The sequence below is a fragment of the Beta vulgaris genome, chromosome 8 (assembly GCF_026745355.1).
Source record: "Beta vulgaris subsp. vulgaris cultivar EL10 chromosome 8, EL10.2, whole genome shotgun sequence".
Classification (NCBI taxonomy): Eukaryota; Viridiplantae; Streptophyta; class Magnoliopsida; order Caryophyllales; family Amaranthaceae; genus Beta; species Beta vulgaris.
In genome coordinates, this window is record NC_079209.1 from 46,332,440 (window position 1) to 46,345,266 (window position 12,827).

General features: G+C 37.2%; 2 long non-coding RNA genes across 2 annotated transcripts; both read right to left on the reverse strand.

The window, feature by feature from the left end:
* Positions 1-1,854: 1,854 nt before the first annotated feature.
* LOC130589739 (uncharacterized) lies at positions 1,855-3,884 on the reverse strand. The gene is made up of 3 exons (XR_008967374.1): positions 3,865-3,884; positions 3,286-3,343; positions 1,855-2,066 (listed from the first exon to the last, which is right to left on the reverse strand). It is a non-coding gene; the product is annotated as an uncharacterized LOC130589739 (long non-coding RNA).
* Positions 3,885-9,943: 6,059 nt separating this feature from the next.
* Positions 9,944-12,473, reverse strand: LOC130589738 (uncharacterized). The gene is made up of 4 exons (XR_008967373.1): positions 12,141-12,473; positions 11,998-12,031; positions 11,413-11,470; positions 9,944-10,186 (listed from the first exon to the last, which is right to left on the reverse strand). It is a non-coding gene; the product is annotated as an uncharacterized LOC130589738 (long non-coding RNA).
* Between the last annotated feature and the right edge of the window lie 354 nt (positions 12,474-12,827).

The window sequence follows — 12,827 nt, forward strand, 5'->3', positions numbered from 1 at the left end:
GAATTAACTGCCATTCAAGATCTTCATGAGTGATGTGTGCCTTAGCGTTATCTTGTTGTATGAAAATGGTTGTTGGACCTCCATCTCTTGGCCATTTCTCCTTTATAGCTGGAATTATTTCATTAATCAGCATGTCCCTTGTTACCTTTTGGTTGACACTCTCAACCACTTTGGTTATCATGGTTCCTTTTTCCCTGTTTTTTGATGTTCTCTTTGCTGGCTCTTGGTATGTGAATGGGAAGATTCCAATCTTCCCATCAAATGTGCATTCCCCTGCTGAGTTGTACCTTGGTCTTGCTACACATGATGTGAACATCACCTTTGGAATGAACTTGCTGGAACTTGCTGCCCTGTATCTACCCCTTTCATTCTTTGCCAAATAGACCCTCTATGATTTGGTAGTTAGATAAAACCATTTCTCATCCAAGTGGACGATATCATACATGGGGTAGTACTCTCTCATGGTTTCTGGTGTGTTTCCCATTAACAATTTGAAAACCCATTTCAGTCTTTCAATTTTGTTTGGTTCTTTTAATCTCGGATGAAGTGAATTAGTGTGTGGTTTTATTAGTCCCCTTTTTATCATTCTATGAACCGTGCTTTTACTCATGTTAAGCATTGTTAAGTCTCTCATACATGACCTCTCTCCCATTTTCAGTTTTGTAATTTCATCTAATTGCACTTGAATTCTCTTTCTTCCAGAAAAATGGAATTTAGTTGAGACATTATACCTTTGCATGGATGAACTCTGTTTTCTGGCTGTGTTCCAAATGCTGCTAATGCATCTAACTGAGAAGTTAAATAAATACGATGCATCTTTGATTGAACCCCTTTTCAGTTTACCTGCCTTTGCTTTATTGAGGAGCCAACACAATATCTGAAGCTTGTCCTCACTGCTGAGTCTACTGCGCTTGTGATGATTGACTGCAACCAACGTGTTGTCGTTGGCTTGGTGTTCCAACACTTCAGTTTGTTGAATGAAGCTTGACTCATCTTCATGTGGCTCCAAGTTAAGATCAAAGTCCCCTTGCTCATTGTGAGCTAGAAAGTCATGCTCCTCATCATCAAGGCCCAGATAATCTGGACACCAAGCAGCATTCAAGTCGAAATCTGAAGCCATAACAGTGGACAATGATGCAGATGAGTTAATAAATTAAATTATCTTTGTGATATTTTACCTTTGTTTTTCTGGGGGGTTTATGGTGGTGTGATTTTCTGATTTCTCTAAGTGTTGTATGTATAATGAGGGTTAGAGAGTTTTTTCAGATTTTTGGAGGTAAGTTTTTTTTTTTAATTAGAGATCAGTAGATTAGTGGCAATCTGTGTGCCACTAATCTTTGTAATGTCATTGGATTAAAAAAAGAAAAAACTCATTCTCATTTGTCAGTTTCTATATGTTAGGATTAGGTATTTACTTTTTTCAATTCAGTAAAGTTGTACGGTTCAGATGAAAGATGCTATAAATGCTTTGATGTTTTCAATAAAAACCTTACATATCCCTCACTTATCATTCGTGCCAAATAATCAGTCATTGATTGTGTTCCTTATTTTGTTCCTCCTCCTTAATTCCCGTGAAAAAAAAGAAACAAGCACTATATTATGGGACGGAGGGAGTATATTATTATAATTTCATGTTTCCAGCAAGCAAAGGGTTAAATACCACAAAAAATGGCAAATATTTGTTTTTCGTTGATTGGCTTGTGTAACCTTTGTAACACCCCCACGACTCCTCCTTTTATAAACTAGGAGAAATTGTGGGAGTTGTTATGCCACGCATGATAATACGTAAGGCTAATCAGATAATACAGCGGAAGTCTTTTAAAATAAACTGAAATACTTTAATACAAAGAAATAAGAAAGTATGTAAATGAATTACAAACTCCGAGACTATCCCATACTAGTCCCATATTCAAAAGTCAAACCTTGACCCCATTGGTCAAGTAAAGTCAAATATAAAATTCAAGATAACTTAAATAAGAAAGTACTCGTGTACTAAAACTCCCATCCGGATGCTTATGATTTCCATGCACATCAAGAACTTGTACCTGCAACTTCTTCTCTAAACTCTGCTCACCAAATGGATCATCACAGGGTTGTTGAGGAAAAAAACAACCAAAAGAAACAAAGAAACACATACATCAGCAACGCTGAGTACATAACACAACTAACTAATGCGAATAATAATGCATGCAATCCTCAATCACTTCGGCTTGCTCTTCTTAGACTCTACATGCGACAAGCATATAACTGAACTTACTAAATACTTTCTTTTATATTATTTGGCAATGAACGGGCACCGTCCTCCTCTTGGATCATACGGGCTACTATTACTTGTGTAAGAGATCCCACACCTCTTACTAAAGTTCCATGAACTTTAAATAACTTGACTCGAGAATTTTAAGCTTGTTAGTAATGAACGAGGGTGAGAGTGAGCCTCTAGACTCAACATCTCAGAGATAAGAATACGAGTGACACCTAGTCCACTCAAAGATCTTGATAATTGGAATTCCATAAACTTGCTTGATAAAATAAAAGCATTAACATCGTCATGCTAAGCTATATGCAGGAGTATAGTTTCACACTAACTCCCCCTTATGTTCAATACTCATGGGGGATCCATCCCAAGAGTTTTATTGCCAAAGCCCATTATGTGAGACACAATCACAATAATACATCTAGCAAATAAATTAATTTCTTATCTTTCTTTAACAAGTGAATGCAACAAACACCAATTAACTCAATTCTAAATTCTTTGAGACCTTGCTCATCTTATTACTTTAATGACTCCATGAGTCCTTTTTCTTACTTTCTTAAGGATCCATGATCCAATCAATTGAGTCATTGCTCAATGATTCAACTACTTGTGAGTCCTTGCTCAATAACTTTAACTTAGTGAGACCTTGCTCAATAACTTGAAACTTGTGAGACCTTGCTCAACAAAATATAACTTCTCATGAGACCTTGCTCAATAAAATATAAACTTCTAATGAGACCATGCTCAATAAAATATATAACCTCAAATGAGACCATGCTCAATAAAATATTCATAGGCAAGCCATAACTTCAAGAGTAACTTTAATAACTTTAATCATGCTCAAAAGCAATAATCATCATCACATGCTTTTCAAATATAGGAATAACTCAAAAGTTCCATTCCTAATCTCCTTTCTAAGTTCTCAACATATACTCAAACAATTTCAAGGCATAAGCCTCTCCTTACTCCTCATGCTCAATAAAATATATTATCCTTTGAAACTACTAAAGTCAAGGTCAAAGTGTATGTACCTTGATTACACAAAAATCAACAGTCAAAAGTTTGACTGGCTTTAATTATTCTTGAAACCTACCAACAATAAAGTACTATCAATTAGTACTTCCAACAACAATTCAAAGCTACTAATAAATAAAAATCAGCATTTTAAATATAATAATAAAGCTGATTTTTCCTTACAAATGCTTTAAAAACTATTTTAAAGTCATAACTTGAAAACCTTTACTAGTAGGCAAAACCCACTACAAACTAATACTTAAAACTTTATAAAACTACTAATTTACTTAATAATTTCTGCTGTAAATTATTAAAATAATAATAACAATTTCTTTTTTTTTTTTTACAAGTGGTTCAAAAACAACAGATCTGAAAACAACAACTACTGGCGCCACCACGAGCACCACCACCACCACCAGCTGCGCGCAGTGGCAGGCGGCGCCCGTGCCCAGTCGGCTCACCACTGCTGTCCGACAATGGTCTCGTCGGACCTGTCGATCTCGCCGGCGAACCACCCTTGTGGTGGCCGGAAATCGTGAACAAAGAGGAGAGAGAAAATAAGGAAGAAAACCCCAAAAATTCAGAAAAATCATTACCTCTTTGCTTCCCTTTGATTAATTGCAAGATCTTCCTATAAATTTCAAAAACAAAACTAGATTAGAAGCTAGAATTATTGAAGAGGATTACTTGAAAAACTTACTTGAGGAAGAACAAAGGTTTGAGAGGAAAAACCCACTTACTCCTTTTTGAGAAATGGTGGCTAGTGAAAAGATGGAAAAAGATGGGAAACTTTAGGTTTTCCTCTTTTTATAGTGGTAGTCAATTTGGGTAAAAGACCAAAATGCCCTTACTCATCAAATTGCCAAAATACATTTGATGATAAATTTCCAAAATAATCTTCCTACTAATATTAATAAAATACTTCTTGAAAATACTAAAATACTTCTTTGTGGAAATACTCAAATACTATTTGGTAAAATGACCAAAATACCCTTCTGCTCTTAAATACCGAAATTAAATAGCTTTAATATTAAATGATTAAAACTATTTAATTTAATATCTTAAAAATATGGGGATTACAGTCTACCCCCTTAAAAGAAGTTTCGTCCCGAAACTTAACAAAACCCTCCTCTCTAATCCAACTTTCAAATTTGAAAATTTACGAGCATTACGCCATAAAATAGTTCTTTTTTAAGAAGTAGCCAAATAATACGCTACTAAGTAAAACAATAGCCAAATAATACGCTACTGAGTAAAACAAGTAGCCAAATAATACGCTACTGAATAAAACAAGTAGCCAAATAATACGCTACTGAATAAAACTTTTGCCTTGAATATTCAAACTATGAAATGCTTACTTTGCTTGAAAAGTTTTCCTTGAAAACTCTAAAAATAGTGCACAAATGCAACAAATTCTTACTAATTTCTAGCAAAATGCGCGCACGCACTCTACCCCCCTTAAAGGAGTTACGTCCCGGAACTCAACTCACCTAGTCGAAGAGCTCAGGATACTTCTTTCTCATCTCGTCTTCAGCCTCCCAGGTAGCCTCTTCGGTACGCTGGTTAGACCACAAAACCTTGAGTATCTTTATATCTTTATTTCTTGTACTCCTCACCTTAGAGTCCAAGATCTTTACTGGTCTCTCTTCAAAAGAAAGCGTCTCATCCACTTCTATAATCTCGGGATCTAATACGTGAGACTTATCGGGCACATATCTCTTTAGTTGGGATACATGGAACACATTATGCACCTTTCCCAAGTTATTTGGCAAATCTAAACGATAAGCCAATCTTCCAATTCTTTCAATGATGTCATACGGACCTATAAACTTCGGGCTAAGCTTTCCTTTTTGCCCAAAACGCATCACCCCTTTCATAGGTGACACCTTTAGTAAGACTTTCTCGCCTACTTGATATTCGCTATCTCTTCTATTCTGATCTGCATAGGCCTTTTGACGATCCTGGGCCGCCCTCATCTTCTCACGAATATATCTTACTTGATTCACGGTATCTTCAATCATTTGCGGTCCCAAAGTAACCGTCTCGCTAATATCGTTCCAGCACAATGGACTGCGACATTTTCGACCGTATAAAGCTTCAAAAGGAGCCATCTTAATGCTAGAATGGTAGCTATTGTTATTTGAGAATTCTATTAAAGCCAACATCTCATCCCAAGTCTTAGGGTAATCTAAGGCACACGCCCTCAACATATCCTCGAGAGTCTGAATGGTTCTTTCCGATTGACCATCAGTTGCTGGATGAAAAGCTGTACTCTTAAGCACATCGGTCCCAAAAGCTTTCTGTAATGCCTCCCAAAAATGAGAAAGAATCTTGAATCTCTATCAGACACAATAGTGGAAGGAACTCCATGATGCCTCACCACTTGGTCCACATATACTTTACCACACTGTTCCATCGACCAATTGTCCTTCATTGGAACAAATTTTGCTACCTTAGTTAGTCTATCTACGATCACCCACACTTTGGTGAATCCTTTCGCTGTCTTAGGGAGACCTACAACGAAATCCATTGCTATGTCATCCCATTTCCACTCAGGCACTGGTAACGGTTGAATCGTCCCTTGAGGTCTCTTGTGTTCGCTCTTCACCTTCTGACAAGTCAAACACCTAGCAACAAATTCAGCTACTTCTCTTTTCATATTGTTCCACCAGAACATTAGCTTCAAGTCCTTATATAATTTATCCCCTCCAGGGTGGATAGAATAAGTCGTTGTTGTGCCCTTCTTTCATCACTTTTTCTTTCAACTCGGTGCAACTTGACGGTATGCACCATCTTCCATTGAATCGGACACTTCCATCATCATGGGTACTAAACTCCTTTGTCTTTTTCTCCTTGATCAGCTTCTTTATCTTCTCCATTTCCTCATTCCCTTCTTGAGCCTTTAAAATTTCTTCATTCAATTCTGACTGGATTGAAATGGCATTTAAGCATGCTTCCACTCCACTACTCCCAACAACTTCAATGTTGAGCTTCCTAAACTCGTCACACAATTCTCTGGAAGTACCAAAGACTTAAACTATGGCTAGACTTACGACTTAACGCGGGCAACGACGTTTGCCTTTCCTTCATGGTATAAGATCTCAATGTCATAGTCATTCACCAACTCTAACCATCTTCTCTGTCTCATATTCAAATCCTTTTGAGTATACAAATACTTCAGACTCTTGTGATCTGTATACAATTCACCTTCACTCCATATAAGTAGTGTCGCCAAATCTTCAAAGCAAACACTATTGCGGCTAATTCTAGATCATGGGTTGGGTAATTCACTTCGTACGGTTTCAATTGCCTAGAAGCGTAGGCTATAACCTTTCGATTTTGCATCAATACACACCCTAAACCATTTTTCGAAGCGTCACTATATACCTCCAACTCGGCATTCTCCTCTGGTAACGTCAAAATCGGAGCTGTAGTCAACAACTCCTTAAGCTTCTTAAAGGCTTTCTCACACTCCTCGGTCCATATGAACTTCGTATCCTTCTTCATAAGACTAGTCATTGGTTTAGCTACCCTCGAAAAGTCCTTCACAAAACGTCTATAGTAGCCAGCTAGACCCAAGAAACTCCTTATATCAGTAACATTCCTAGGTTTAGGCCATTCGCTCACTGCGGTTATCTTCGACGGATCTACGGAAATTCCCTTCTTTGACACAATGTGGCCAAGAAATGCCACTTCTTCCATCCAAAATTCGCACTTCGAGAACTTTGCGTAAAGCTGATTCTCCCTAAGTGTAGACAATACTGACCTCAAGTGCTCTTCATGCTCCTCCTTGTTCTTCGAGTAGATAAGGATATCATCGATGAATACGACTACAAATTTGTCCAAATACTCTCGAAATACTCTATTCATAAGGTCCATAAACATGCTGGTGCATTGGTTAAACCAAATGGCATCACGGTGAACTCATAGTGACCATACCTCGTCCTAAAGGCAGTCTTTGGTATGTCCTTCTCCCCAATCTGCAATGGTTGATACCCTGACCTCAAGTCTATCTTTGAAAATATTCCAGCTCCTCTTAATTGATCGAATAGGTCGTCAATCCTCGGTAACGGATACTTATTCTTAATAGTCACCTTATTGAGATCTCTATAATCGATACATAGCCTCAAGCTTCCATCCTTCTTCTTTACGAATAAAACAGGCGCTCCCCATGGGAATAACTAGGTCTAATGTACCCTTTCTCGAGTAATTCCTCTAGTTGCTTGTTGAGCTCCTTCATCTCTGCTGGAGCCATTCTATAGGGTGCTTTTGATATAGGGGCAGTTCCAGGAACTAAGTCTATGGTGAATTCTAACTCCCTCTGAGGTGGCATTCCCGGTATATCTTCCGGAAATACGTCTGGAAACTCATTCACCACTTTCACATGCTCTATCTTAAGCTTCTCTTCTTCCAACCTCTGCACATTACACAAGAATAACGGAGCTCCCTTCTGCACTTGCTTCACCAAACTTAGGCTGAAATGATCTTAATTCTACCTTCTTGTGGTTTAGTCTTGAAAGTCACCTTTTTCCCATTCTTATTCCTCAATCTCACTTTTTGTTCTCCATAAAGAATCTCGGCTTTATACTCCTTAAGCCAATCCATCCCTAAAATAATCTCCAAGTCTTCCAATGGAAATTCTATGAGGTTGGTTTCAAAGTCTACATCCCCAATTCTCACAAGGACGTTTTCATATACTCTTGAGCAAGTTACTACTTCCCCAGATGGTAACATAATAGGAATTTCAACATCTCTAGGGTTTCCTAAGCCATATTTTGAAGCAACTAACTTTGAAACAAATGAACGTTCGGCTCCTGAATCAAATAAAGCTTTAACAAAAGTGGAATTAATAGAAACATTACCCGTAACTACGTCCTTGGACGTCTCAGCTTCTCTAGCACTTATGACATTCAACCTAGCAATTGCAGGCACACTAGGGCCAGCTCCACTCAAAACGGTCTTGTTGTTCCCATTTTGCTTGTTCCCACCTTGATAGTTGTTGCCTCCTGATTGGTTTCGATTACCCTGACCAAACTGGTTTCCGCTCTTGCCCTTGTCGGTCTTCAACTCAGGGTTCTTGGAGAAGCACTCATACTCTCGATGACCCAATTTGTGGCAATAGTTACACTCCACCAGCTTTCCTTCACAATCCTTTCCAGGATGATTGTATGGGCACCTCTTGCAGAAATACACGCGTTCGTCTCCTTTCTTTCCCTTATTAGAACCATTTCCACCCTTCTGTGGTTGATATTGGCCTCCATTCCTTTGGCCATTAGATTGTCCTCCTTGGTGAAAGTTATTTTGAGGCTTGAACTTCTTGTCGTTCCTCTGGAAATTCTGACTAGGATTTCCTTCCTCTTGTTGTTTGAGCTCTCAACTCCAGCTTGTTTCAAATAGGAACCTAAATGAGCAGCTCTATCATACACTTCCTCTAAGGTCCTGAAAGTTGAACCTCCTAGCCCAAGCTTCACCTCAAGACTAAGTCCAGTCTCGAACCTAATTGCCTTTCTTTCCTCAGTAGGTACTAACTCGGGAGCAAACTTCATCAATCCTACAAACTTCTCATAGTACTGCTCCACAGTCATGTCACCTTGCTTCAACTCATCAAACTCAGTGGCCTTTTGCCTCCTCAAGAAATTGGGATAAAATTTCTCCTTCATAGCTACCCGAAAGCCTTCCAATCAAAGTCAGGCCTTGCCATTAACGTCTCCTTATGCTGCGACCACCAAAAGTCAGCTTCCTCCTTAAGGTAATATGCAGCTATAGCTACTTTCCTATTATCTGGACATTGGATAGCATCGAATAGCTTCTCAAAATCCCTAACCCAGTTCTCAAGCTTAACAGGATCACCCTTCCCATCATAAGAAGGCGGTTTACTATCACTAACCCTCTTAAACCAATCAACAGACTTCTTCTTCGAAGGACCTCTTCTAGCTAAATTCGTAGTCACTCGGACTAAGTTCCTCAGTTGAGCATCAATCCTAGCATTTCTATCGGCCATTGATCTGCCAAAGAAAAAAAAAATTTGACTCAAAAATCGCTTATTGACCCTCAATATAGATCAAAAATACTAAGCAAATGCCACGCTGACATTTAATTCGCAATCTCCTTTCTAAGGAACTTTTATACTAACTCTCTTACTAGAGTAGTAGATTAGAGTAAAACTAGCACTACTTTGTAGTCATACTACACCTTTCAGTCCAAACTGGACTCCATACAAGTAGAAAATGCCAACCACGTTGCAATCAAACACTTAGTCACATAAAACACATCAAAAGTGCTACTAGAACTAAGAGCACTTACTAATCTAAGACATATAAAGACTTAGTGACTAATGCGACGCAATGTACATATGCTCTAAGACACATAAAGACTTAGTGACTAATGCGACGCAATGTACATATGCTCTAAGACACATAAAGACTTAGTGACTAATGCGACGCAATGTACATATGCATATGCAATTCCCTTCCCTTTTTGCAATTCGACTTTGAAATACTTTTAAGTTCGAAAACTTTTGTAAAATAAGGTAATATAAACCTTGGAGCTCTGATACCACTTTGTAACACCCCCACGACTCCTCCTTTTATAAACTAGGAGAAATTGCGGGAGTTGTTATGCCACGCATGATAATACGTAAGGCTAATCAGATAATACAGCGGAAGTCTTTTAAAATAAACTGGAAATACTTTAATACAATAGAAATAAGAAAGTATGTAATTGAATTACAACTCCGAGACTATCCCATACTAGTCCCATATTCAAAAGTCAAACCTTGACCCCATTGGTCAAGTAAAGTCAAATATAAAATTCAAGATAACTTAAATAAGAAAGTACTCGTGTACTAAAACTCCCATCCGGATGCTTATGATTTCCATGCACATCAAGAACTTGTACCTGCAACTTCTTCTCTAAACTCTGCTCACCAAATGGATCATCACAGGGTTGTTGAGGAAAAACAACAACCAAAAGAAACAAAGAACACATACATCAGCAACGCTGAGTACATAACACAACTAACTAATGCGAATAATAATGCATGCAATCCTCAATCACTTCGGCTTGCTCTTCTTATGACTCTACATGCAACAAGCATATAACTGTACTTACTAAATACTTTCTTTTAATATTATTTGGCAATGAACGGGCACCGTCCTCCTCTTGGAATCATACGGGCTACTATTACTTGTGTAAGAGATCCCACACCTCTTACTAAAGTTCCATGAACTTTAAATAACTTGACTCGAGAATTTTAAGCTTGTTAGTAATGAACGAGGGTGAGAGTGAGCCTCTAGACTCAACATCTCAGAGATACAGAATACGAGTGACACCTAGTCCACTCAAAGATCTTGAAAATTGGAATTCCATAAACTTGCTTGATAAAATAAAAGCATTAACATCGTCATGCTAAGCTATATGCAGGAGTATAGTTTCACACTAACTCCCCCCTTATGTTCAATACTCATGGGGATCCATCCCAAGAGTTTTATTGCCAAAGCCCATTATGTGAGACACAATCACAATAATACATCTAGCAAATAAATTAATTTCTTATCTTTCTTTAACAAGTGAATGCAACAAACACCACAATTAACTCAATTCTAAATTATTTGAGACCTTGCTCATCTTATTACTTTAATGACTCCATGAGTCCTTTTTCTTACTTTCTTAAGGATCCATGATCCAATCAATTGAGTCATTGCTCAATGATTCAACTACTTGTGAGTCCTTGCTCAATAACTTTAACTAGTGAGACCTTGCTCAATAACTTGAAACTTGTGAGACCTTGCTCAACAAAATATAACTTCTCATGAGACCTTGCTCAATAAAATATAAACTTCTAATGAGACCATGCTCAATAAAATATATAACCTCAAATGAGACCATGCTCAATAAAATATTCATAGGCAAGCCATAACTTCAAGAGTAACTTTAATAACTTTAATCATGCTCAAAAGCAATAATCATCTATCACATACTTTTCAAATATAGGAATAACTCAAAAGTTCCATTCCTAATCTCCTTTCTAAGTTCTCAACATATACTCAAACAATTTCAAGGCATAAGCCTCTCCTTACTCCTCATGCTAAATAAAATATATATATCCTTTGAAACTACTAAAGTCAAGGTCAAAGTGTATGTACCTTGATTACACAAAAATCAACAGTCAAAAGTTTGACTGGCTTTAATTATTCTTGAAACCTACCAACAATAAAGTACTATCAATTAGTACTTCCAACAACAATTCAAAGCTACTAATAAATAAAAATCAGCATTCTAAATATAATAATAAAGCTGATTTTTCCTTACAAATGCTTTAAGAACTATTTTTAAAGTCCTAACTTGAAAACCTTTACTATTAGGCAAAACCCACTACAAACTAATACTTAAAACTTTATAAAAACTACTAATTTACTTAATAATTTACTGCTGTAAATTATTAAAATAATAATAACAATTTCTTTTTTTTTTTTACAAGTGGTTCAAAAACCACAAATCTGAAAAACCACAACTACTGGCGCCACCACGAGCACCACCACCACCACCAGCTGCGCGGCAGTGGCAGGCGGCGCCGTGCCCAGTCGGCTGCCACCACTGCTGTCCCGACAATGGTCCGTCGGACCTGTCGATCTCGCCGGCGAACCACCCTTGTGGTGGCCGGAAATCGTGAACAAAGAGGAGAGAGAAAATAAGGAAGAAAACCCCAAAAAATTCAGAAAAATCATTACCTCTTTGCTTCCCTTTGATAATTGCAAGATCTTCCTATAAATTTCAAAAACAAAACTAGATTAGAAGCTAGAATTATTGAAGAGGATTACTTGAAAAACTTACTTGAGGAAGAACAAAGGTTTGAGAGGAAAAACCCACTTACTCCTTTTTGAGAAATGGTGGCTAGTGAAGAAGATGGAAAAAGATGGGAAACTTTAGGTTTTTCTCTTTTTATAGTGGTAGTCAATTTGGGTAAAAGACCAAAATGCCCTTACTCATCAAATTGCCAAAATACATTTGATGATAAATTTCCAAAATAATCTTCCTACTAATATTAATAAAATACTTCCTTGAAAATACTAAAATACTTCTTTGTGGAAATACTCAAATACTATTTTGGTAAAATGACCAAAATACCCTTCTGCTCTTAAATACCGAAATTAAATAGCTTTAATACTTAACAATGATTAAAACTATTTAATTTAATATCTTAAAAATATGGGGGATTACAACCTTAGACCCATATTTTGACTCTAATTTGAATAGACTTTGTTAATGAATTAGGTAGCTAGATCCTAAAACACAATAATGCTTTTTAGTAATCAGGCCATGAGTAATTAAACAAAATAAAGCAGCTTGATAAAAACTCATGCCTAGATTTTAATAAATCCACACGAACATTGTAGAATAAGTCGGATATCTCTTAATAATTTCTAATAGAAACATTTACTTTTGTACTCGACCTAGGAAAAAAGTGAAAAGAGGCAAAGACTATCAATAAGCAAAGAATGAAAAAGGTAGAGAGGGTAATATATGTATTGATTTGATGGATCGACCTACCATATATAAG